Genomic DNA, 24938 nt, shown 5'->3' on the forward strand with positions numbered 1-24938 from the left:
GCTGTTTACATTCTGCTGTTAGGTCTGAGGTGCTGTTGGAGAGGGGAGAGACGCAGTTGGCATTGCTCTTTCTAAGGAAAACAGTCAGGCAGCAACGTACCTAGAAAGCCACACAGTTTGTAACTGCCTCTGCGTGTCAGAAAGCATCAGATGAAATTTTATGTACCTCGGCTCCTTAGGTTCTTGAATGCTGAATGAATTAGTGGGGACCAGGTGGAATTTTATGTGGCGAGGATGCTGTTCTCTGCTGCCTGTTGCTATAGCAAATACACGGCTCGGTTTTCAAAAAGGGCAGGAAAACTTTCTGATCATCAATATTTTAAACAGTTTTTTTAACTCTGGGGAAAGGAAGTCAGGGGGTTTGTGCTGTGGGCCACGGACCAATCTCTGTGGAAGGCAGGCAGGCATTTCCCTGCTCTCTTCCATCAATGGTATTTCATGATAAATCAGGGATCACTCACGGCCAAGGAGTGGATACTGCCTTCGTGGGGGTGGTGATGGATCCCAGCCAGCTTCATTAAACCCCGTTTCCTAGCAGTTGGGCTGTAGGAATAGCCACCAGGTAGCTTTGATTCTTTCTTTTGCTTGTTGTTTTTTAAATATCACTGTGCTCCTTAAAGCCCTTAGTGGAGTACAGCGTTCAGCCAAGGATGGCTGGTGAGGTCAGCCAATTAATTTGGTTTTTAGATGCAGGCATTTCTGTAAACGATGTCCAGGGTGTCTTTCTAGCCTATATAAAAATCTGGGAGGTAGCACTGAGCCTGAGTATGCCCTTGCCCTTCTCCCTGTTTCACGCAAGAGCTTCTGAAAAGTGATGTTTGCCCTCGTGCTGTGGCATGTCCACAAATGCCACTTGAGCATCCCTCTGACGAAGCGGAAAGCTGCCAGGGCATCAATGCAGGACCAGCAGGAGAATGAGCATTATAAAATTTTAAAAAATAAAAGAAAAAGAAAACAATTATTAATAATGACTTCTGATCTTTGAACTTTTCTGCGATTGTGGATGAAAATCGAGGAGAGTGAGATACTGTTGGGGAAGGGAGATCCATAGGACATGCGATGGCAGTGGAAGCTCGAATGGATTTCTTCCTCTGAGGCAGGAGAGCAGCAGCAGGCGCCCAGGTGCACACGAACGCACGCACACACGCCCTCGATGGGGCGCACCACTTAAATCTGTTTAATGCAGTGCAGCCCCTGCGAATTGCTGCACTGTATTGCAGACAGAAAAGCAGAGAGCAGACATCCCTCTGTATATTGGTTTTGGCCAAGCTGCCAGATGTTTGTTTTCATAGATAGCTTGAATATATATTTCTGTATTTGTCTGAGAACCTGACCACACATAAACCAGGTCCTTGTTCCTTTGCTACAGCTGATAAATGTGAATAAAACTTTGTTTGCGTAGCACGCTAGTGTCCATCCCCGGGGACCCTGCGTGGTTATAGCTTTACAGCCTCCAGACACATGCTGTGGTAGAGCCAGAACGCTCAGCGCTGGTCTCAGCCCTGCCAAAGGGAACGTTTTTTCTGGCAATTGTTGAAATGGTCATGTTGAAAGTCTTTTTCTAATTTATATTGAGACTTTCAATATATATCTCCCAAAAAGGAGCAGAGAAACTTTTAAGAGATCATTCTGTCCATTTTCACTCGCGCCTTCTTGTTGATTTAAACCAAGACTGAATCTTACTTTTTTCTTTCACCATGATGGATTCACATAATTAATTTTTAAAAATTAATTCAACAGCTCTGTCTCTCTAAACTAAGAATTAATCATCCTGAAAGCATGCTGCAAGAACTGCTCTTTACCATAGAAAGGCACTATAGCATAAAAGATTAATTTTAAACAATTTCTGGGGAAAAAAATTAACTACTTAGACTGTTTGGAAGTGGGGCAAGCCTGGCTGCATGTGCTTCAAAAAGCACTTGCCGAAACACAGGGGTGAACCACTGCTGCTGCCTCTTGATCCCCCCCGGGAGCTGCCGAGGGCAGGCGGTGGGTCCCGCGGGGGCCCTGCCTCTTGGCTTGGCTTGGTGTATTTTGCTGTAGAGAAGCATAAGCACAAGAAGTTTCCCCCCTCCCCAGGGGAGCTGTGGGCGGCGGGGGCTGCACTAAACCGCAGCCGTTCCTCGTGCTTCTCATCTTCAGCAAGGGCTCGAGCTTCCTGTGGCAGCATGGTCATCCCCGCTGTCATCTCTTCCCGGGCCTCAGACACAAAGACCAGGTACCTGGGGGAGCATTTCTGCCACTGTCAGCCCAGTTAAACAAACCAAGGGGTAATTGAGTCAAATGGCTCCATCTGACCCATTTTATTTACTCTTGCTGTCATCTGGCTCTGTGGGCATCGCCTCCGCAGCACATGTGTCCCAGAGGTGGTCCCAGGGATGGAGTCACCGCATTGACAGTCGCCTGAGCGCTACATGTGGAAGAGGTTACTTCTAAATACCAATTTATTCTGCTGTTGCTACCATGAGGCCGGGAAATTCACGCCAGCAGCCTCCCTGGGGAGGTGTCCTTCCCAACGTGGCCCTTCGGCTGACCCCCAGCGTGGCCATGCCCGCACCCACCTCCACTCCAGTGTCTCCCAAGCCCCATCCCATCCTGCCAGGATCAACGCATAAATCACATCATCCTTATTTCCCACATGCAAGCATCAGCAGTTTCTTGGGTGGCTGGAAAGCAAGCACAGCCTTGAAGACCCACATGCACCCACCCATGAAGACAGTTGGTGTATAAAAATAAAACCACATTTTAATACAACCTTCCGTGAGGTGGAAGGAAGGTTTTGCAGCGCTAGCTGTCGTGGTTGGTCCTGACAGCCAGCCTGCACGTCTCAGATACAGTTCCCTTTCCATGCCAAAGGCAAAATCATGTTTAACGTCATGTTAGCTTATTTTTCTAATGTGATACATCCCAGCGAGGACACAGTTCAACTGTTTTAGTGAGCGTTTGTGAAATAACGCGGATTTTAGCAGGGGTCCTGGGAGGTTTTGCTTCCCTTCTTGCTGCCAGCTGGTACTGCGTGAGCAGGATGGGGTAGTGCCATGCAGCCCTCCCGGGGCCTTACGTTTATTTTTCTACAGATCGATCCATACTGGAGTGTTCTTGAAGGATGGATGAATTAGATCCAGGATTTGGGAATTTAGTCGGTTTAAACATTGGTTCAAAGTCTCTGTACAGCTAGATGGTGGGAGATGATGCTCGTGTCTCTCCTAACAGCATGCTGCTTGCTTCATCTGGCTTGAAGATTGATCCAAAAACCAATGTGAACCTCAAAATCCCTCGAGAAAAAACAGGAGAAAATACACCTGAGGTGTTAAGTGTGGGAAGTCTCTGAGTACGTCTTTGTTCTCATGTGAAGCAAGAGATGATTCTGGATGCAAACACCCAAAGCTGATCGCTGTGGCATTGGGTAGTGCCTGTTTGCATCAACCATGTGCAGCTTCAGCAGAAGGGAATAAGCACTGGCCATTTTAGGCATGAAATTGCCCTTACAGGTATGCCTGGAAGGTATTTTTTTGATGAAGTGTTATTTCACTGAAAAATGTTGACTTGGCAAAATTGCTGTTTCTGGCAGTAAAAGTTTTGTTTACAAATTTTTTCTATTTCAAAAACACTTGTAGGGAGTATGTTTAGAAATTGTTGAAATTGGATAAAACAGTCTTCTGCCCCACCCCCCGACTTTTTTTCCAAATTTACATTATGCTACAAGTCTTTCTTTAATTTAAACTTCTAACAAAGTTTTGATTCAAAGTTTGTTTGTTTTCTTACAGCTACTCTGTTTACAGAAATATCCTGATTTGGAACAGGGAAGAACCTAAAGCTGCTCTTAAGGGAAAAAAGCAAAGCAATTTCTATGCAGGAAAACATCATTTCTCTCCCAGCCCTCTATGTACTTAAACCTCATATTCTACATATTAAGACCCTTTCAAACTCCTTGGCCACGTGATTGGGTGGACAAGTGTAAATACGCAGTTGTTATTCAGTAAGCATGTAGGTGCGTGTGTGCACGTGGGTAAATCATGCAGAACTTTGTATTTCTTCGGGGATTTTCATTGCTCCCTGTATTTCTCATGAGGAGTTGCATACCCGAGGACTTCTTTGGCTTCTGCTGAGCCTTAGGAAAACTCTCACCTATCCCACATTTGCGCTCAGTAACGAGCCCTTCTGCTAGGAGAGCATATTCCCCGTGTGCACCAGCACTGACACACGGATAGGAATTATTGAGGTCACCAGGCAGTGATAAGTGCTCTTTTTCAGACTGATGTAGGGCCAATCTCTGCAACTTCTTACAACTGTAGCAGTTGTCCTCCTTCCTTGTTGCCTGTGACTTAGTCCCCTTATAGCATCCTGGATTAGTAACTCTGTGTGTATGTGTATACATACTTTGTGTGTGTGTAAATACACATTCATATGTTTTATATAGATATTTGTGTGTGTATACATATATATGTTTTTTAAATTATAATTTTTTTACGTCTTCAGGTGGCCATAGATGTGTGGGCACTACCTTGGGGACAGGTCCTTTGCCCATTAAGGGCAGCAGCAAAGTCCCCTGTGACTTCCTGGATTGTTGGAAAGGTCTGGCTGGTTTTGTTTTCCCTGCCTGGCAGTGCTCACTCCTGTCGTGGCAGGAAAGCTTGGGTGATAAAGGATTTATAGGTTAAACAGAAATGGGAGCTTATCCCAAAATTCCCAAGCTGCAAAAATGCTTGGAAATAAATGACTGTGACCTGTCACTTCCCGTGTGTTTGTGTACTGCTGGGGACGATACCATCGTGACCTGCTAGGTCTTTGGGTATACAAAATAACATTGATGTTAGTTAATCAGGAAATCTGGGTCGTTTATTTTTAATGAGTTTCTATTTTCATCTCCCTCTAGCACAACTGTTCATGTTCTTTAGGAATCTCGTGGCATTTCCAAATATCTCCATGCTCTTGCAGGCTCAGGCACTAGGTGTTCACTCCGGGCAGTGTAGCTGTAGTGTACCCTGCAGCTCATGGAAAAGTATGACAGGATTCCCTTCTCTGTAGCAAATCAATCGTAGACCAAAACCTGTGCATTTGCAGGTTATTTTGTCTTCCTCCTCCTCCTGACATAAGCCCCCAAGGTAATTTGTTATGGAGTTTTAAATACGCAAAGGCTGTTTCCAACTTTTATTCATTATAATAAGAATTTCCAACTGGTTTCTTTCTTCTTTTAGAGCTCTCAGAGTGATTCTCACTAGTCAAAATTATTAGCAGTAAATTCTGGCAAATTTTTCTGAAAAGAGTGTCTCCTGTGCAGTGTGCCCGCATGGAGGGGATGGCCAGGTGGGGGCCAGCCCCTTGGCACACGATTAACTTCTGTATTTATTGCTGGCTTCCATAGGGAACAAGTATCTTGTGACTGGGCTTTGAAAAAACACGTTGAGCAAGCCAGAAAGTTATGTTGTTCTTAGGAGGAGAAAAGATCCGGTCGGTAGGTTCAACTTCACACTTTAATGAAGATTTATCTAGCCCCATTTGGCTAACGGCACTGCTCAAGATCAGCGTAACTCCACTGCTGTGGATAGAGAGCATCCCCCGTTGCACATACAGACCCCCCCCGCATCCAGCTTTGACTCCTGTATTTGAGAGGAAAGCATTTTCAGAGAGCACTTGCCTGCACGTGTTGGGAGAAAACAGTAGCTGAGAAAAGGAAAAAGGCAACGAATTCCAAGGAGATTATAATTGGTACATGATTGAAATCCCATATTAAAATAATTTCCTGACCACTTCTTATTCGAGACTTAGCTTTGACTTTTCTACAAAAGGGCTTTTGTGGGTAGCTTGGCATAAGTGAGTTAATAAATCAGGTTTATGATTCTCAGTTAATAAATTGGCTTAGAGCCATCGACTTCTGTATTCATAAGAAATTAAACCAAGGAAAGCGAACTAAGAGCCTGTGTGAATTTTAGCCCTAAAGAAAATATGCTTCTGGGCATGGAGGCAGATTTGGAGGTTGCCTCCTCCCCTCCACGCCGGCTGGGCGCCTGGCTGTGGTTGTGTGCAGAGCTGACCACGTTAAGCTGACGAACACAGGTAAACGGGCTAATTCTTGGCTGCAGGCGCTGCCTGTCGTTACTTGTTTTCAGTCCTTGTTCTTAGGCTTTTCTTGGGTTTTGTTATTTGACTTTTCAACATTTTCATTTTTAAATACATTTTTAAAACCTTGAAAATGCATTAATCTGAAATACGCTTCTTGGCATATATTCTTGAATAATATAAGATTAATAAAGCTGGGGGGGGTGTTCCTCCTTTTTAATTTTTTCCACATTTTTCTTCTTTAATTGTGATTAGTTTCTGGTTTCGATCAGGCAGGAAATGGAGCATGAAGAAGCCCCAAACAGAGAGCTATAGGCCGCCTTGTGAACAGGAGTGAAATGTGGATTGCATTAGATTAGGGGCTCAGTGTTCACCTCCGCATAGCACCAGCCTTGGGAAAGCTGCAGAAATTGGTGTGGCAGGCAGCACGGACCTCTGCACCCCAGGGGACTAGAAATTGATTTTTTTTATTATTTTTTTTTTCTACTACCATCAATCGTGGCTTCAGGCTGTGGCACCGGTACCCAACGCCTGCTGTAGATGTGATGGGTTTTCCCCTCGGACCTAAGGCCCTGCGCGTCAGCCCACCGGCTGGCTCTGAGCACGGCAAAGGCCTCGAGCAAGGGCTGCGCAGAGGTGACGCAGGACCGCAGGGTCGTGTGATGTGTTTTGAGGTCAGGGAGGGACCGGGACCAAATGACGGTGATGTTTGGGATGTGTGGCAGCTGTAGCAACACCCTTGCTGGGTGCCCCCGGCACTGCACTGCTCCTTTGGCTTTTGCAAGTACACCTCCAGCGCCCCTTGCACAACGTGAAGAAAAACAAGCTCCGTGGTGAAAACTCACTTTTTGCTCATAAAATTCTGTCTGTGTCTGCCTGCGTTTTGCTGGCGGTGCTTTGCCCCAGGCCCTGAACACAGGCGGTGCCCTGTGATGGGCCTGGGGTTCATGGGGGGGAGGAAACAGAGGGAAAAGGTGGGACAAGGGTGGGTTTACACCCCTGTAAGCACTGCCACGCCAGCAGCACGGCTGAGATGGTCCCATTATGGGAGGATGCAGATGTCATTAAGTGTCTCTGGAAAGTCATCACGTTGGAATTGAACTGAAAAGTACTGAATTGTTCTGATTTTGGTTCCTGCTATGTGCTGTTCTGTCAGATTATACTTTTTCTTTGTAATTAAGTGACTTTTTTTTCTTTGTTTTTCTTTTGTTTTCCAGGACCTGCAGTAAGTATCCTGGATTTTACTGTTGGATCAACAAAGTTAAGGCTTCCCCTTCCCCTCTCCCCTGCCTTTCAGTGTCATTGCAAAAGCACAGCATTTTTTGGTAGAGGTGTGTCTGGAAGTGAAATTGGTACCAGATGCTGCTGTATTTTATTTTTTCATGATTGTAGACAAATAGGGGGGGGAAAAAGTTTTAAAATGTTTAACTTGCTGCCCTGAGGGACTTCCAGTAATTTTAAACCCAGAAAATATTCAGTGAAAGAGTTTTCCCTTTAAAGAGTTCTTTAGTCCACTTCTGTTTCACAGAGAGAGTGCTGTACTAATATTTTAACATTTTAGTGGGTTTATTGGTTCTAAAGCTCTGCCTTGCTTTTCTTATCTGTTGTGTTTCCATCATTTAATATGGGTTTGGTAGCTTCGCAAGGGGGGCTAGAGGGAAAGCCGTAGTTTGCTTGCTTGCTTCTCTCTTTGAAGTCTTGGGGAGAATAAAAAGCATTCCTACCAGTGCAACCAGAAAATTTATGGGGAATGTGTTGTTTGAAGGGGTAATAGTTGAAAATGTGTCAAGTCCTCCTTCCAAATGTTCAGATGTGCCTTTGGCTGTGCCACCACCACGTCCAAATCTGATGTTCTCCCGCTGGTTTTGGAGAAAACAGCGTTTCGTTTGTGCCCTGTAAGTTGCTGAGGGGTTCTTAAAAAAAGACATTATGGGCATTAGGTGCTTCTGGCTTTCTACCTGTCTTCCCCCAGAGGAGGAGAGGCACAGGCTGTTTGCAGCCACGTGTTTCCTTCTCCATCGTTGCACTAAGAGACGTTTCTTCATGTCGTTCTCTTCCTATAGAACACCGCTGGGCTGAAAAGGGATTGTTTCAGGAAAACTAAATTTGCTAACTATTCCTGGGCTAATGAATTTCCAGTTCTGTAAATCTGTTTAAAAGCCAAAAGGTGACAAGGAAATGCACGTGGAGCGTGGGGGCTGTCACAGCGCCATGGCTTTGGTTCTCCAGGGATTGGCAGTGCTGCCTGTGGGTTTAGTTAATGGCTTTCAGCCCTTTGAATTTTTGTCTCTATTTCAAGTTCTTTTTTTTAATGTAAAGACTTAGGAGGGGTTTGAGCAAAATTACTGTTTGGCCAGGTTTTGTAGGAACAAATCGGGAAAATTTAAGACTTAACAGTTTTGGCTTAACCATCCTTACAGGAGATCTGAATGAATTTCCTCTAAAAGTTCTGCCCAGCACTAGTAATAAATCCAAGAGTCTGGCTCGAGAAATGCAAACAAATGAATTTTTCTTCTTAGTTTGTGTTTAGAAATGTAGTCTGTCAATAAACTCATTTTCCTGTAAATATCCGGTAATTAAAAACTGCAACGCAGCCTCTCCAGCCCACACAATAAAAGTGACTCTGTGGGGTTTTTGAAATATTAGCGGCTTGGGCATTGACTGCGGGCGCACCGTTGGGAGGTGAATTCCCACGTGCGCGGCCCGGAGCTCGGCGCCGCTCCCTGCAGCACGGCTCTTCGCCTGCTTCACCGAAACCATCGTCGCGGTCACATCACCGGGCAAGATCCTGAGGTTGTGGAGAGCATCTGCTGAGGTTGAGTGCAGGCGTGTGTGGCTGGGGAGCCCCTTTGGGTGCCAGAGCTGGTCCCCGCAGGGCTTCTGCCTGGTGTTTTTTTTTTTTTTTCCTTTCTGCAATTCGTGCAATTTGGCCTAATTATTAAAAAAAAAAAATTCTCAGTCATTGGCAGGTTACAAACGAAGAGAATACTGCCTATTTAAAACTTCATCTAAGGGATGTTTTCCTCCTGATTAAAAGTGCTTTGGCCTATTTAAAATGGATTTATTTAACCATTTCGGCTCTGCTCCTGCTCGGAGGCTGTTATCGGCCCACACGCAGCCGGCTGGGTTACGCTTCCTCACGTGTGCTGTTCACTTTTATTGTATGCCATTCGACATAGGCAACATATGGTGCACTATTAATTTTTCTTTGTCTCTAGTTGGTTTCATTTCCTGGTTCCCACGGCACTGTTGAATTGCAAACGGAGCACAGGGAAGATTTAACACAAACAAGACTTTTTTTTTTTTTTCTCTCCCCTTGCTCTTCTTTAAAAGACAACTCCTGGTTTAGTTCATTTTAGAAAAAAAAAATCCTTCATTTTTAGTGTAAACAGCATTTGCCAGAGACTTCTTTAAACATAATATATAATAAAAGTCCTAGAACCCACAGAACCACAATATTATTTTATTTCAACAGTACTGTATTTAACTCTATTAGTTTCTTCTGTTTCTTGATTTTGTGGCCATAAGGAATCGATTACATCTTACATGTACAGCATTGCACTCCGCTAAAACCGTATCCTCTATTCTGTTGTTCCCTAGTAGCAGTTGTTCTGGTATTTTATTTTTTGGCTGTCATAAGCTAGTTGTGTATATGAAATTATTCGAATTTGTGGTACAGGATTTGTGGCTGTTGGATGATTGATCGTCCTGTCTGTTAGTAAGGGGTATTCTGCTCAGATGTGCTATAAAACCTCTGTTTCGGAGGGTATTAAAATCACATGCTGGGTAGGAAAATTCGACAATTGAAGGATAGACTTACCACAGACTGTAATTAAACATTTACAGTCCCAGATATTAACAAACACTTTATGTATTAGCATGCTGGCTGGGGAACTCGCCAGTGAGCAAGGGCTGGGAGTTACAAGTGTTTCCTATTTATCTGTGTGTGCTCCAGTGCCATACATCTCCATAAAAATCTCACTGTACACTTTATCCCAAGACTGTAATTTGTTAAATAGGTGGTTGTTGAAGTCAATGTTGTTTCTGGATGAATCAGTAGTGCTGCAGGAGGCACTAAAAGCTGCAGGGGCACTTAGCAAGAAGGGAGAACCCCTGTACATGATATGAAGGGGGCTGCCAGAGCTATTTCACGCTGTAAGAAATGTATGAATCTGACTGTATATCGGCAGCATGCTGACATAACCTATGTTTATGGTAGCAGATGACATTGCTGTACCAGATACATGCTTTACTGCCTACTTGTGTACCAGCTAATACTTAACAGCTCCTTCCCGAAGAATCTGCCTTATGTCTGGCTTGCAGCAGGCTCCTCTGCTGTAGCTCACGGTATGTTTAACGGCAGCTGGAGCTGTAAACACCTTTGGGAACCCCCCGAGGAGAGCAGAAAAGGTGAAATATCCTGAATGGGTTGTGTTTTATTCCACTGATCTTGCAGGTGTTATTAGGGACTAAGTAAGGTCTTTCCCCGTAGCATCAATTCTTCTTTCTACTTCATTGCAAACCAAAGTAGAGCTTAGAGGTGAGCTGGGAGAGCTGCATCCTGCAAGGAAGTTAATGGATCTAAGAGGGGGAAACTGTCATTGAATCAAGTGTTGGAATAGGAGTTTGAAGCTCAGCGATTGCTCCTGGGCAGACGGGCTGTCCCGGCCGCTGGCTCGGCAGCACCCCAGCCTCCCCAGCCTCTCCCCCAGTGCCTGGGTGTTCCTGTGCCTCTTGGTACCCTCGTCCTGGCGCAGGCTTACGGCCAGGACCTAGTGTGTATCCTGCACATCCGTGGCTTCGGGGGCAGCAGGGACTGAGCACAGGCAGCAGGGATGGGTGCGAGTTGGCAAAAGACTTGGTAAGTAGCTAAAGGGAAGCACAAGATCAAAATCTGGGGAAAATATGCCATAGGTGTGACCTTTCCAATAGGTGAATTGCCCCGAGAGGTTTCTCAGGAGAGAATTCATCCCTGGGGCTGGCTGGGGAGCTGATGGCCCCAGCTCCCGCCTGCTGCTATGTGTTTTCACACTGCTATGGGTGCATTGACTGACATTTATCTCACTTGTTCCCCCATCACAGGGGCAGTCAGGACGCGATGGTTACCCGGTAACTCTGCTATTCCTTTTATTTTTATTCTCTTCTAATCTGCACTCCATGGTCCTCTGTCTTTTCTGTGACATTTGATTTTCTTTGCCTGTATTGGTCTTTCTTTTTCCTTCTTCCTTCCCTCTTTATCAGTGATAGCTTTTGAGGGATTTAGCCTGAAAACTCAGGAGTCTGTGCAGTACTCTCCATTAATGTTTACAGGGGTGAAATACTTGAGGCCCTTCATGGTATTATTCACTCTCTTGCCTAAGAGTTCACTGCAAGTTAGTGAAGGTAGTACTGCAAAGTTAGTGAAGGCTTTGGGGTTTGTCTCACAGCTGTAGGTGGCCAAATTTGGGGACACTGGCAAAAGAGCTTCAGGTGTTGATAGGTCTTCGTTTTGCCGATCTGCAGAAATTTTTCCCTGGGAGCAGAGGTGTCCTGCCAAGCCTGTCAGCAAGGAGAGATTTTGCAGAGGCTCCAAAGGGTAATTCGGGATGCGCTGCTCTTCCCATGCCCACGGGCAGCGCTGAAATGTCTCTGTGTTACAGGGAGGCATCTTCTGGGGGAGAAATAAGGCTGGCAACCTGGGTCTGTTAAAGACTCTGAGCTGCTTTCTGCAGGATGGAGGGAGGCCTTTATTTTGGCTAGATCCCAAACTGCAGCCTGCCAGCTGGCTCCCTCGGTCCACGTGAATGCACTTGGATGGCTGTGGTACTCCGGCTCCGAGGGCCTTGATGGCTCACCAGGCAGTGACTCCCGTGTGTGCGCTCGGTGCAATGGGTTGCTAAAAAACACTGCGTAGATCCTCCATGTTCACAGCACGCTTCCAGCTCTGCTCCTGCTTTTGAATGGGTGCAGTGAGTCCTGCACTGCCCGATGCTCTGGAAGGGGCTTCTTGGCTGTTCGTGCTGCTGTTCCCTTTATAAGGTAAAGAAGTTCGCCTTCTTCTTCCTGTGGTTGATGCCCTTTTTTTCCTTTTTCTTTTTTTTTCACGCACACACACACACCCCCCCAAAGGAGCGTGTTAGGAAAACTCACTCCGTGTCTCTGCCACCTCATGCCCTGGCCTGGTTCCCCCTGAGCTCCCATAAACCACAGAAACCTCTATTGAGTTTTCAGTGTGTGATGGACTGGGAGCTTAAGGGAGGAGGACTGGAAGGGAAATACAAAGCTCCTATCAGTTTTCGTTTCCCCTGGACCCTCTGTGAGCATCCCTAAGGAAGACAGCAGCATTTCCCCAGCAGAGTTGGGAGAGGTGTGAGATGGGGTTAATTTTGCAGAACAAACCCGTGTTGCCATTGCATCTGTAACAAGAAAGTATTTGGGGTTCCACCAATCGATTTGAATAAATTAAGCTTAGTAATTATTTTAAAAATTGAATAAATTGAGCTTCCCCTCTTTTGGGGAAGCCTGCGAGCAAGCTGGGCTGCTGGTTTCCAGGGGAAGGACGGCCGGGGCTGGGCGCAGCGTGGTGGTTTGTCTCCCTCAGGCGGTACCTGCCCGCAGCGGCCCAACAGAGGTGCTGGAGCAAGACAGTTGGAAATTAACAGTTTAATTTATTAGAAATTAATATGGGAGATTGTGTTCCAATTAGGCTGTTGAATAGCAGTTTTCGGGCGGTTTTCTGCTGTTGTGAGATGTGGCTAACCGCTTCTGGATTAGCAGTGCCCATGGCAGGTTTGCCCCCTTTTGCTCTGTGTCAGTCATATTCTGCCAAAGCTCGTGCGTGTGGTTTAGTTGCAGAGCTCTGAAAAGCAGAAATGTTTGGAGGAAATAGTGACTTTTCCCTAGGAAGGAATATTACCCCCAGTCGTGCCCGTCCCAGCTCCTGGTGAGGGATTTTGGTGCTGCTCCGGCTCTCTCAGATGGCGTCGGGGACTGGCAGTGACCTCCAGCTCTGCCGCTACACCTCCGCTGGGAAAATGCCATTAACGTTACCAAAAGGTTTTTCCTCCTGTCTCCTTCCCCCAGCACCTGCAGTCCGGGCGAGTTGTGCGGCTGGCCTTATTCCTGACTTTGCAGAAGTGGCTGAGCCAAACCCAGCAAATGCTGAATTACTGCATCCAGGTGGCTGTGGCTATGCTAATTAGCTTTATCTAATAAGGAGGTGGCGATAATTGCATTTCCAAAGCAATATTTATACCTGAAGGAGGAGGAAGCTAAACATAAAGCCAGCCCGAGTATCTTATTCAGCAGAAGCATATAGGCAGGTTTTGTTATGTCCAGTTGTGTAGTCAAATTGATTTAATTACTTAGTTCCCTTCAGGGTGGTCAAATAAAGTCCAACCTGTTTCAGGAGGTGGATTTGGTGCAAATGCAGAAGTAGCAAGTGGATATTAAATGGTGTCAGAGAGAGGTGTGCTAACACATGCATCTCTTGGCTAGCAGCGCTGTGAGTTTATTTGCGAGCTGCTAGTGTATAACCAGGTTGCCAGCAAGGGAAGCTTTAAAGGGATGAAGTGAGCCAGAGCTCCAGAGACAGGGCCCAAAGAGAAAACAGCTTTTATAAGATTATTTCAATATTTTGATAGTTAACATCATAAGGGGAGGGGTCTGTGCCCTACAATAAAACTTTACAGCAGAAACAGTTTCTTCTTTATGAAGTTCTATAGGTTCATTATTATTTTTTAAACCCCAGAGAAGATTTAGTTTTTAGGCCTGTTGCATATCCTACTAACATTACCATAACAGCTATGAAGAATGTTGGGTTTTGTTGCTTTCCTGTCCTATTTGACTTGGTTTTGACTTGCCACTGAACATGCATCACAGCCTGTACCTCAGCCTGAATTTCACTGGAGGTTCCTATGGCCCAAGGGCTGCATGGATCTGTCATCTCTCCTCTTTCCCCAGTAAGTTTTGAACTCGGCCTGTTTCAGCCAAATTTGGCAGAAAGACAGACCATGCAGAGAACTAGTTTAATGTGCACTTTTGATATCCGGGGCAGATGAAGGGAAAAAGAGCCTTTTTGATATCCGTGGAGGCACGAGCTCACGCTGCCATACCCATGCCTTTGCCATATCAGCTGCGTCAGAAGTTGCCTGAAGATTGTCCTTTCTGAGATTTTCTGTTTCTTTTTTAATTGCAGTGCTCTGGAGGCTGTTAAAACACTTCTGACGCCAGGCCAATAATCTAATCCATTTTGGGGGTTTTCTAGCAGATGAGGAAAGTTGATGCTTGAAGGGTGAAACTTGCACTGCCAGATTTGTAACCACATTTAAGAAATAACAAAACATGAAAACTCTCCTCTGCAGGTAACCCAGTTACACACAGTGGAAATTGCATCCAGCCTGGGTTGGGCAGAGGTTGCTCCCATGGGCTTGCCGGGACCCCAGTGACTGGTGACCAAGGCTGACTCACCGTGCTTCTCACTTCAGCTGCTGAGAGAACCAGCTCCTGTGGGGTAGAAGGGTCTCCGAGAGCCAATTTAAGTGCCATTACGTTGAATATCATTTGGGTTCTGCAGAGGCTTGGATACGGGTTGTGTGTGTGTGCGCTCTCAGGAGAGCTGAGGGTAGAGAAAGGCAGAAAGAACTATTTAGCGTCTGAAATACCTGCATTTTTTTCTTTTTTTCTTTCAATTTTTTTCTTTTTTTTTTTTCTCCTTACCTTGGCTGTGCAATTTGCCCATAGTAACAGTGGCAGTGATCGTCATAAGCTCCTGGGTTCTGGTGTGCAAATCTGCTTAGTCTGAGAGCCTGCCTTGCATCTCCTGAGCTTGCAAGAATGCAAATGAAGACACCGGGGAGTGGGGAGACTTTTACTCTTTTTGATGCCAAAACACTAATCTTGGAAGTCTTTAGAGAAAATTACCTAAACCAACTTCTGGGGGGGGGAAGCAGAGCACTTTACCCCAAAGGTGGAGGAGAACTGGTGTGTCACTTTTCTCATCTGACATCTGCGTGGTCCTTCTTGCAGGACACCATGATGTTCCTTTGTCTTTTTGTGCCGGTGGTGCTGGGCTGGAGTAATACGTAGGTGTGTAGTGGATGGTATCCTGGGGTGAACTGGCAGCATCAGTGACTGAAAACTACAGGATAAATTATTTCTCTATACAGAAATCCCAGAATGATTGGTAATTACAGATTGATTACAAGTCTCCATTGATTCCTTAAAGATGCAGTGGCCTCTAAGGAAAAAACAGTGATAAAATTGCTGCAAAATGAGCAGTTCAGGAGAGAAAATGACAGTTTTCTAGACAAGGTCCTGAACAACCTCATCCGCCTTTGCTTAGCCCTGCCTGGTGGTATCGCCACGTCTGCAACCCCTTGCTCAGGCGCTTGCACAGTGGCTGTGGGTACGGTGATGGAGCCCTGGTTGTCCTCACTTTGGGCTTTGCACAGGTCCAAGTGCGTGCTGAGGTCTCCCTGCTGCCGTGCAGGGTGTTGCTGCAGGAGGGCCACCAGCCACTGCTGGTTTAACTGCATTGTTTTGCTCTGGTGCTTTCCATTGCTAGCTTTTCTGAAGAGATGACAGCAGCCTTTATATCAGATTGATGAGGAAAACTTGGATGACACCTTTAGCCTTTGCCAAACAACCACACAGCCCATCCCCAAGCCAAAGTACAGCCCCAAAGTTTAAGCTCGGGCTTGCATGAGGGCGCACTGGAGCAGAGGAAAAACAGATGCGCGGCCACTGCAATGACGGAAATGTGTTTCTTGTTGGGCAGAAGCAGCCGCTGGGACCGGGATCCCCTGGGACTTGTCCTGAGCCACACTTTCTGAGGCAAGGAGCATTTGCACTGCAGAGTGGTTCCCCTCGACTTGATGTGCTGTCAGTGCGTCGGCGTGTCGGGGGGGCATTTGCCCTCCTAACGCTGGGAGGGGAACAGGGGGATTGGCTGTGCCAGAGGGCTGGTGCAGCAGGGCTTTCGGCTGCTTACGTGAGCAGGGCGGGCAGCCACATCTGGGCAGGAGGAAAACAGAGAAAATGAGGAGCAGATGGAAGAGATGAACTGTGAGTAGGCTTTGCAGCTGACCTTTCAGTGCAGGCAGATCTTCCTGTTATGCTGTTTAATGGAGTCAAATAATGTGTGGAGGGGAGAAGCAATGGTTGGGTGTGCTTTTAGCAGCCTTGTCCCCATCCCTTCCCCTGCCCCACACGGGGATGGTTTTATACTTGCCTTCAAACTACTCAGCTGTCCTTCTACATGATATTTCTCCTCTTTTCCAATGAGATGCTGCGTTTTTCATTCACCAGAACCCGTTCCCTTCCCTCTTCCCATCTACTGGCGAGGCCTTTTGAAGCCAAAATCTCTGTTTCTTGAGAGTTTCATCTGCCTCTGCTACTTGTTCCTCCCTAAATTCAGTCTCTGCTACGCCACTACGTGACATCCCCAATGGAGGATTGTCATTTCAAGTGGGAAGAAACCAAAAGAATGAAGTTGATTAATGAGGGGAATTACTTCATGTGCATGTCTTCATTAATAAAAAGCAGAGCAGGGAAGAGGCTTTGCAGAAAAGAAGTATGATATGAAACAGTTCTCTCCTGTTTTATACATTTTTCTTAGAATATTAGCATCTATTTTTAGTTGAGCAGTGTTATTCATTTCGTTCTTACAGCGTATAATGTTTGCCTTCTCAATTTTGTAAATCACTCGTGTTGCCTGAAAGACCCCAGGCATCGTCCTGCCCATCTCTCCTAGCTCTTTGGGAAGGTGGGGAGAAAAGGGCTTTGAGTTCTACCTGCTTAGAAGTAATGTAGCTTGTTACTCAAAATAATTCAATATGGAGTAGTAGAATCCTTTTCTAACGACTGGTACCTACACCCATATAGTTAATTAATGGACTTATGGTAAAGGAGAGACACAACACAGGATTTCTCAATGCTGGCATAACTTTTGGGGAATGACTGCTCAGTCAAAATTGAAATACTCTTGTGCAGACCATTTTCATCTATTTAAAATCCACCTCACGCTAAGGAGCTGTTGGAGCTAAGCAGCTCAGCATCTTCAGAAACTTCATTTTGGGAGCCCTGCGCAGTGAGCTAATATCTTCCTTTGACTACAGTGTTGTAAATCAAGAGTTATCCACTGAAGTCAGCTGTAGTGCCTGTAGCCGGAAGTCAACTTGTAAGGATGATTAAACTCTGTTTTTAATTAATTTTCAAGGCATAAAACGAAGCCAAATGTGTTTTCTGAGCTGATGCCTGGGAGAGGGGTGGAAAAAGCACGTGCTTCTCCAAGGAAGTCGATTCCTTGACTTGCATGACCCCAGAGCCGTGGTGTAGCCTGAGAGGGGCTTTGGTGGCAGCTCTAGGCCTTGGCCATAACCAGTGGAGTTTGGGGTTTTCTCCCCTCTGCAGTTAAAAATTTCAGTTAGTGTAGATAACTTAGCAAGGGAAAGTCTGTGCAAGCTGTTTGTGCGTGACCCATAAACATATCATGAATGCAGACAGGCTAATGTATGGGAAATGAGGAACACGTGCCTAAGCCTGTTCCTGGTGGCAATTCCTCCATCCCATTGTGGTCCCTCAGAGTTTACCAGAAAGCTCCAAGACATGCACTTAGCCAAGCGTTTTGGAAATGGCAACACCAGAAAACCAGATGTGACATTAATAATAAACTGTTTTTACAAGAGAACTGTAGAAATAACTTGGAATTGGACTGCCTGGTGACTTGATGAGTTGCCTCCATCTATGCAATTATCTCCAAGTCCTGCTTGGGCACGCTCAGGGTGCAGCCCGGGAGAGTTGCAGAAGGAGCTGTGCGTAGCTTGAGATTCCTCCGTGCCCAAATCAGAGCAACAGGCAGTGGTTTAGCTCTTCAGGAGGGCTGCCAGAAATCCCATCTGAGGTATAGGAGACCACGTTACGTGGTCAGATCTCATGGGCTGTGGGGAAGAGCGTGTTTTTTTGCAGTAAGCGGATGCTTTCCAGACCCTGGGTGGTAGCTCATGCACAGACACGGAGTGCCTGTACATTGCATGGGTGTTTTGGTCGTGCATGCACAGAATTAAAAAATTTCATATTTAACATCTGGCATTGCTAGACTTAGATATTTTCAAATATTGTGTCATATGATTGGTATGCATCCCCAAAATGAAGGCTTCTGTTGGTAAGCTGTCTATTTAGTTTTCTTAGCTAGGTTCATCAAGGTCATAGCTGTAATTTAGGGTTTAATCCTGTGTTTGTTCTCTTGAGTATCTTTACTCATAAATATTCAGACTTAAAGGAGTGTCTCCTGTGAATGAAACCATTTGCACACATACTTTTCCCAGTAAGAGCCCAAAAGACAGAAGTAGCAAATATTCATTTTCCGAGGCAAAATCTGTAGTTCAAGTCTTTTTAATTTTAATTTAATATCAGTTTTGTGGCCAATTCACGTAATTATTTGCCTAGAGGGGAAAACCTCTTTAAGCAAGGGAAGTGGATCCAGCGTATTTTCCTGCTATGTCCATTTACTGTCTCTCTGATGTGGAGACAACAATGATTTTGTAAAGACCAGCGCTTCGTGGCAGCAGTTTATTCTTCTTTTGATTTAGAGGTAATTCTTTCACAGGGAAAATAAAAAGTTGTCTTATATCCCACCCAGTAGAGAAATTGCAGATGCATTTGTTTATCTTCTGCGCTTCCAGTGTTTCTGGCCAGGGAGAGGAGAAGGCCTGGTGAAGGCGCTGATGAAAACGACAAGGAGAACCTTCCTGCACAGGCAGATTTCTGATACAGGACATGCATGGCTTTTCGGGTGATGACTTGGACCCAGCTGCCCGCCTTATCCCAAGCTGGCTCACGCAGGGGAAGCTTGGTAATGAGGACGGATGGTGGAAAAGGTCCTTCACCACCCAGTGCCTGGTTGAAGCAGGGTTTTGGTTTCTGGCTTCTTGCACTGCTTTTCCCTGCGCCAGGTGCGAGTGCAGCTGGTGCATCTGCAGCTCGGTTTCCAGTGCGTTTGGGCACGGCCGCATGGTACCGAGGCTTGGCTTGTAGGCAGAGGATAACCGAGAAAAAGCAAGAAGCTTGCTCATTAACCACCAAAGAGACGTAATCCAAACAGCAGCTGTCAACCAGGGATGGCACTGGTGGGGGAAAGAATACAACGGCAGTAAGAGGCTAAAGTTCACTTGAAATGTCGATATTTCTCCAAAACAATTGCTTACCAGCTTCAAAACTGCATCCCCCACCACAGAGGCCATCTCCTCTCTCATATTTGGACATTAAACAAAAAATATCCAAAACCCAATTGGGCACCAAATGCTTGAAACAAGTAGTTGCCCAGAACACATGGAACTCATTTAAGCCTCAGAAATTTTGGGGGAAGTTGGGAGACTCTTTCTTCCATAAAAGCACTTTGTAGTTTTGGAAGAAAACTGGTGCAATGTGATGCACAGATGAGTGAGCTCTTGCTTCTGAAACGATGCTGAGCAGCAGATAAACTGCTATGCTGGGGCGCTCCTTGCAGAGCACTGCTGGTCCAGGAATCGAGGCAGTTGGCTGTGGTGACTCTTTCCCTCTGTGTTGGGAGGAGTGAACAAACCAGCTCTTTTGTAGCATTTCTTTGTGTTTTGTCTGAGTAACCTTGCAAACCCAAGCAGTGTCCCGTGCAGCTCCAGCCCAGCGTTTGCTTTCCGCCCCTTGGGGCCAGTCAGTGTTAGATTGCTTCCAGGTATTTTTCTTGAGCATCATTGAGAATACACCCAGTAAAACAAGGCGGTATCTCTGTGAGCAGTTGGAAGGAGGTGCATCTTGTGTTTAAGGAAGAGGAGAAAAGGTGCCTTATCTTCACAATGAAGCCCTGATGTATATGGTTGGCACCTGTGGGAAGAGAGCTGGGAACTGAAGTGCTCTGGTGAGCCCACGCTGGCGATGCAAAGGAGGGGCTGAACAGTGAGCAGGGCCCGGCCTGTTCTCAGGATAGGGTTTGGTGGGTGTTTTTCCCTGTTTAGTTTCTTAAGGATTTCAAAAACCCTTGCAAATATTTGTGCCCTGTGCTGGGCTCTCGTTGCAGGGACTGGCTGTGTGAGGCCACCCGATGCCGTGCGTGGCCCAGCCCAGCCTCCAAGGTGGCTGCTCCCTTGCAGAGCCCTGCAGTCTGGTTTGCATTATGGGTGAAGTTTTTAGCAAATTACTGCTCCTTTCTGCTCTGTTTCCATCAAAGAATGGGCAGAGGCCGCCCATTCTGAGGACAGATCTTTTTTTTTTTGGCATAGAGCACAGATTTATATTTTTTTTGGTTTGTTAACACACGCTTGGCCCTTATCAGGCTGCTGCTCTGCATCGTTTGCCTGACATGTCTGTTAGGGGATTTATTGCTGTTAGCTCAGGCCGTGGGAGGCAGTTGAACCCCAAGAAAGGTTTCAGAGGAGCTTTTGGGGGGTTGCTGATGCTAAGCCCCCCCAGATGCTGTGAGCAGTGCCTGGTGTGCACTCAGGTGGCCTGTTTGGTAAGAAATTTGGGAGAGGGGTGAGAGCTGCCATGGTCGAGGGGGCCCTGTGGGCAAGGGGGCGATCAGCTCACCCCACTGCCCGGACCAGCCCTGCTGGGATCCCAAGACTGGGGTCAGACGTTGCATGCGGGGCTGCGGTTTGCAGGGAGGTGGATTTTGCGGAACTACTAATTGCCCTCCACGGTAAAATGAAATGGGTTTTTCTAGCTGAACAAGGAGAGCCTGGCTCTGAGGCCATGCAGGACAGCGGCTGCAAATGCAAGAGAGGAGGGAGAGAATTAAACCAGGAGATGGCTTCCCATTAAACCCTCAAAAACTCTGGTGGCGAATTGTGCACCAAAATTTTGTACACCCAGCTGTCTCCAGACATGGGGTAATACTGGTATATAGGCAGAAGCGGCTGTGCCTGGGTTTGAGTCCTCTTGCATCTTGTTCCATACCACGTGTAGGCTTTGGTCTACCAAGGGAAGTCGAATGAAAGCGCTGTGTGATATCTTTTGTTACACAAGTGCCTCCTGCTGTGCTTTAAATGTAGAGCTGTCCCAAATGGCAGCTGCCACTAGTAATTTCTCTTACCTGCTACTCTCATGATAAACGTCCTAGTGAAGCCTGACATTTAAAGCAGTTTCTGATCCAGGAATAAAACTCAGTGGCTAAATAAATACTCATGTCCAGCTTATCTTCTATGACATCCTGCCGCTTTCTTGGAGAAGACTATAAATCAGCTGATACTTGTGTGCAGAAGTGTGGTCTCAGTGCCTCAGTTAGGATGCAGGTGCCATCGAGGCTGATTTGGGGGGTGGCAGCAGCCCTGGAGAAGTTAGAGCAGCCCTCGGGCTGCCTGCCGCTCTGGCCTGGGAGGACCTGCCCTTCCAGAGGTGCTTGTGTTTGCAAAGTGGCATTAGCTAAATCACAAAGGTTGGATGTATTTAAAGGTTAACTTATGCAAAAATGGGATCTCAGTGAATGCCATGTGTAAATGGTTTCCTTGTTAAATCTGGCAACAGGGTATTTCAAAACCACTAACAAGAAGTAACAAAAAAACAAACAAAAAAAAAAAGGTATTTTATTTATTTACCTAGAAAATATGTTTAAAAGACTTGTATCTGTTGTGGGGCAGCCAAGCTAGTTAAGCTTCCCTCATTTCAAATATTCTTTGCTTCCGTTTTTTGGAACAAATACACCGATGTGTGGAATAACAAGAGTAAATTGTTTTAATTTGGAAAATAATTAACCTTACAAACATTTAAAAAATTGTGCCTCGTCAACATCACTGTTTTGTGCTTTTAAGAGAACTGCAGAAGTTATTTGCTTTTAAAAAATGCAGGAAAACACTATCACCTAGTAATGAAAAAGTAGTTCTCAGGTTTGAATGCAGTCATAGTTAAACATGAAACTATTGCGATTTTAATGATCTTAATGCTTAAATATGGCAACTCCTGGTAGGAACGTTTCCAACGCTGTGGTGTGCTACAGGCTGACACGATTTTGAGGTCTCACACCAGGGGACCCAGAGCAGATGCAGAGGGAACCTCCAGCCAAGGACTTGTCTGGGCTCGCAGCCATTGCAGTCGGTGTGTGTGCGAGATAATCCCTCCTGTGACCGATTTCATATGCAGAGCCTATACCTTCACAGATATTTAAATTCTGTTGTTTGGAAGGGCAAATGATTACTGTAGCAGAGGTGGTTTTGGATGGAGTAGAAATTTGCTTTTTTTAATAAGGGCTTCTGGTCCCCTGCACTGAGGACTTTAGGGAAGAAGGAGGGGGTAGCCATAATTGGGGACAAGGACGAGGTGATATCACAGAGTATTTCGTGTATTCAGTTAATTTGTGGTTCGAGCCACTGGTTCTTAGTTGCTATTTAAAGGACTCACATTTAATTTCTCAGTCCCTCTTCTCCCCTTTTGCTTCAGCTGGGAAGCTCAGAGGAGCCACAGCAACCTGGCTGCCTTTCTCCACTTTCCTTGTGACGGCTCTGGCAGGGCGTGCTTGGCCACAGCCTTTGCCAGAGCTTTCTTCTCATACAAAAATGTGCTGAGGAACCACATCACCAGCAGACACTGTCCTGCTGGCAAAGATTTACAGTGTAGCCTATAGGAAAGGATGGTCACTGCTCCTTGGCTGCGCTGCAAACTAAGCTGCCTAATGACCTAGGGCCCTTCGCAGGGATACTAAAATATTGTTGTGCTCTTTTGTTCTGACACTTTCCTCCTTTTCAAATGCAAGTTTTTACCATTTTTTGAAACCAGAGAGACAGAGATTGAAAGCAGCCCTTTGAATTTGTTAAAATTTGACTGCAGGGTTCCTTCCGACCCCTGTGCTAATTTTTAGCAGAGCAGGAAACATTAAAAATAACCATGAGAGAAGATTTCCCAACTCAGAAGGATTGTCCTCTTAATAATCTCCGGCTTTGTTTTCACTAGATATTTTCCCCCCTTAGAATTCCTGCAATGCTGCTAGAGCAAGTATAAGTGCCAGTAGCAGTAATGGCACCAGAGGAGGAGGGCAGAGGGTCAGTTAGCTGGGCTGGCACCTAGGCTTGCTCTGAGCAGGGGTAAGGGATGTACAGGGAAAATGCTTATTATTTATTGGAAAAGTTTTTGCGTGTGAATCAGAGCTTGCAAGCTCCACATCTTCCCACTTTGGTGAACCCAAAACTGTTCCCAAGCCTTCAGGTGGTCTCAGCACTGGGTGAGCCTCACTTTTGCAATGAGAGGGGACATTTTGGTGCTACATCTCAAGAATTCCAAGCTTCTACTATGAAGGAAAAAAAAAAATCGAAGTTTGTTTTAAAACATATCTGAATGTAGCCCCGTCCTCTGAAGCTGAAGTGTTGCAAGAGCGCATAACGTAGTAACAAGCTCTGCTCAAGCCCCAACATCTTATCTGACTTGTGCCTGCATCCTCAGCGTCATTGTATAAATATATAACATTAAATAACATATCATTAATGTATACCATAAAATATATACCATTAAATAAATAACATCCTCACCCAGGCGATGGCAGCGGAGGTGCGCCGTGGTTTGGGTCATTACGCCTGCAGGAACACTGCACGCTTACATTCCTGTTTGTGAGGGGTAAAACCAAGGCGAGTAATTGCAGTTACGGCTCACCCCTGCTCTGTGTTGCCAGCTCCTCCCGTCCTGGCAACCTGAGGGCTCCAGCCAGATGTCCTGAATATATTTTCTTTATCAAACTGACTGCAATGTTTCCCCTTTTCTCTCCAAACATGGAGGATGCCCCAGAGAACCACATCAGTCCGACTCTGAATTCAGACAGTCCTTACTCTGGTGCATCGTCAGAATATGAGATCTGAGTTGATTACAGCTAGAAGTGGGCTCTGATATCCACCGAATGATGTCAGCTGGGACTACATCAGTGTTATCTTCCTTGAAGCACCCAGGATTGATGGGTTTTGTCCTGCTTGGCCAGTGCAGCGATGGTTTTGGTCAGAACCATGTTTCGGGGGAAGTTGACTGACTTTTCTCTCTACTTTGTCTTAAAGCATCAGGTTTGTCCTAGGCAGAAAGTTCATCCCCTCTTGATGTAGTGAGCATGTAATTATGTAAAGTGTGATCACTGTGTGCATGATTTGGAGCGAAGGGCTTGTAATCGAGAGTGGGCAAAGGCATGAGTAAAAGTTATCCTTGGGCTAAAAACACAGCATGAAGGCACTGCCATGCTTTCTTTCACTTGGGCCCTGTAAGAGTGTCCAGAAAACTCACTTTTTTCTTACACTTTGTGCTGGTCATTTAAGTGGAAGTGATTTTTGTCCCCCCAGAATTAAAACCTCTATAGAGGTGGTTTTTGACTGGGGGAATAGAGGGTTACTTTTTTTCCTCTTCCTTAGTTATAAAATAAAAATTCCTTAATCTTTAATTAAAATAATGTAGAGCAGGATTCAAATAAAAAATAGTCATGATCTGAACACATGGGTGCTCCTGAAAGTTGCAGGCAATCAAGTAAGCAAGCCCAGGTTTCAGATGCTCTCTTACTTTACCCATGCAGTCCTCTGGCTGCTCTCAGAAACCCTGCTTTTGCTCCTGCAGTCATTTGGCTGAGCAGGTAGAGCAGAGTCAATTAAATCTCCAGCCCAGACTTAGAAAGCATTTAAAAGTCTCAGTTAGTCTTGTCCATTCAGTAGAGCAGCTGGCCAAGAGGCCCTTTGAAAGCCTGATGGATATTGTTTCTCTCAAGCATTAAATGCTTTTTCTCAAACAAACATCCTTTGAATAGGCCATTGTTTTTTCCTTCTGGATGTCCCTTTGTGGACTGATACAAGAATAGCTAAAAGCTGGTGAATTGGTATTGTAAATAATAATAATATAAAAAGTAACTCTGGGACTTCTACTCCTTTGAGAAGTTGAATGTGCTGCAAGTTTTCTGCTGAGGTCCCGCATCA

At 45.7% G+C, this 24938-nt stretch overlaps 1 pseudogene; it reads left to right on the forward strand.

Moving 5' to 3' along the window:
• Positions 1 to 24938, forward strand: part of LOC142061566 (uncharacterized) — a 191518-nt pseudogene that overhangs the window by 141070 nt on the left and 25510 nt on the right.

Source organism: Phalacrocorax aristotelis, chromosome 8 (assembly GCF_949628215.1).
Source record: "Phalacrocorax aristotelis chromosome 8, bGulAri2.1, whole genome shotgun sequence".
In the NCBI taxonomy this organism is placed as follows: Eukaryota; Metazoa; Chordata; class Aves; order Suliformes; family Phalacrocoracidae; genus Phalacrocorax; species Phalacrocorax aristotelis.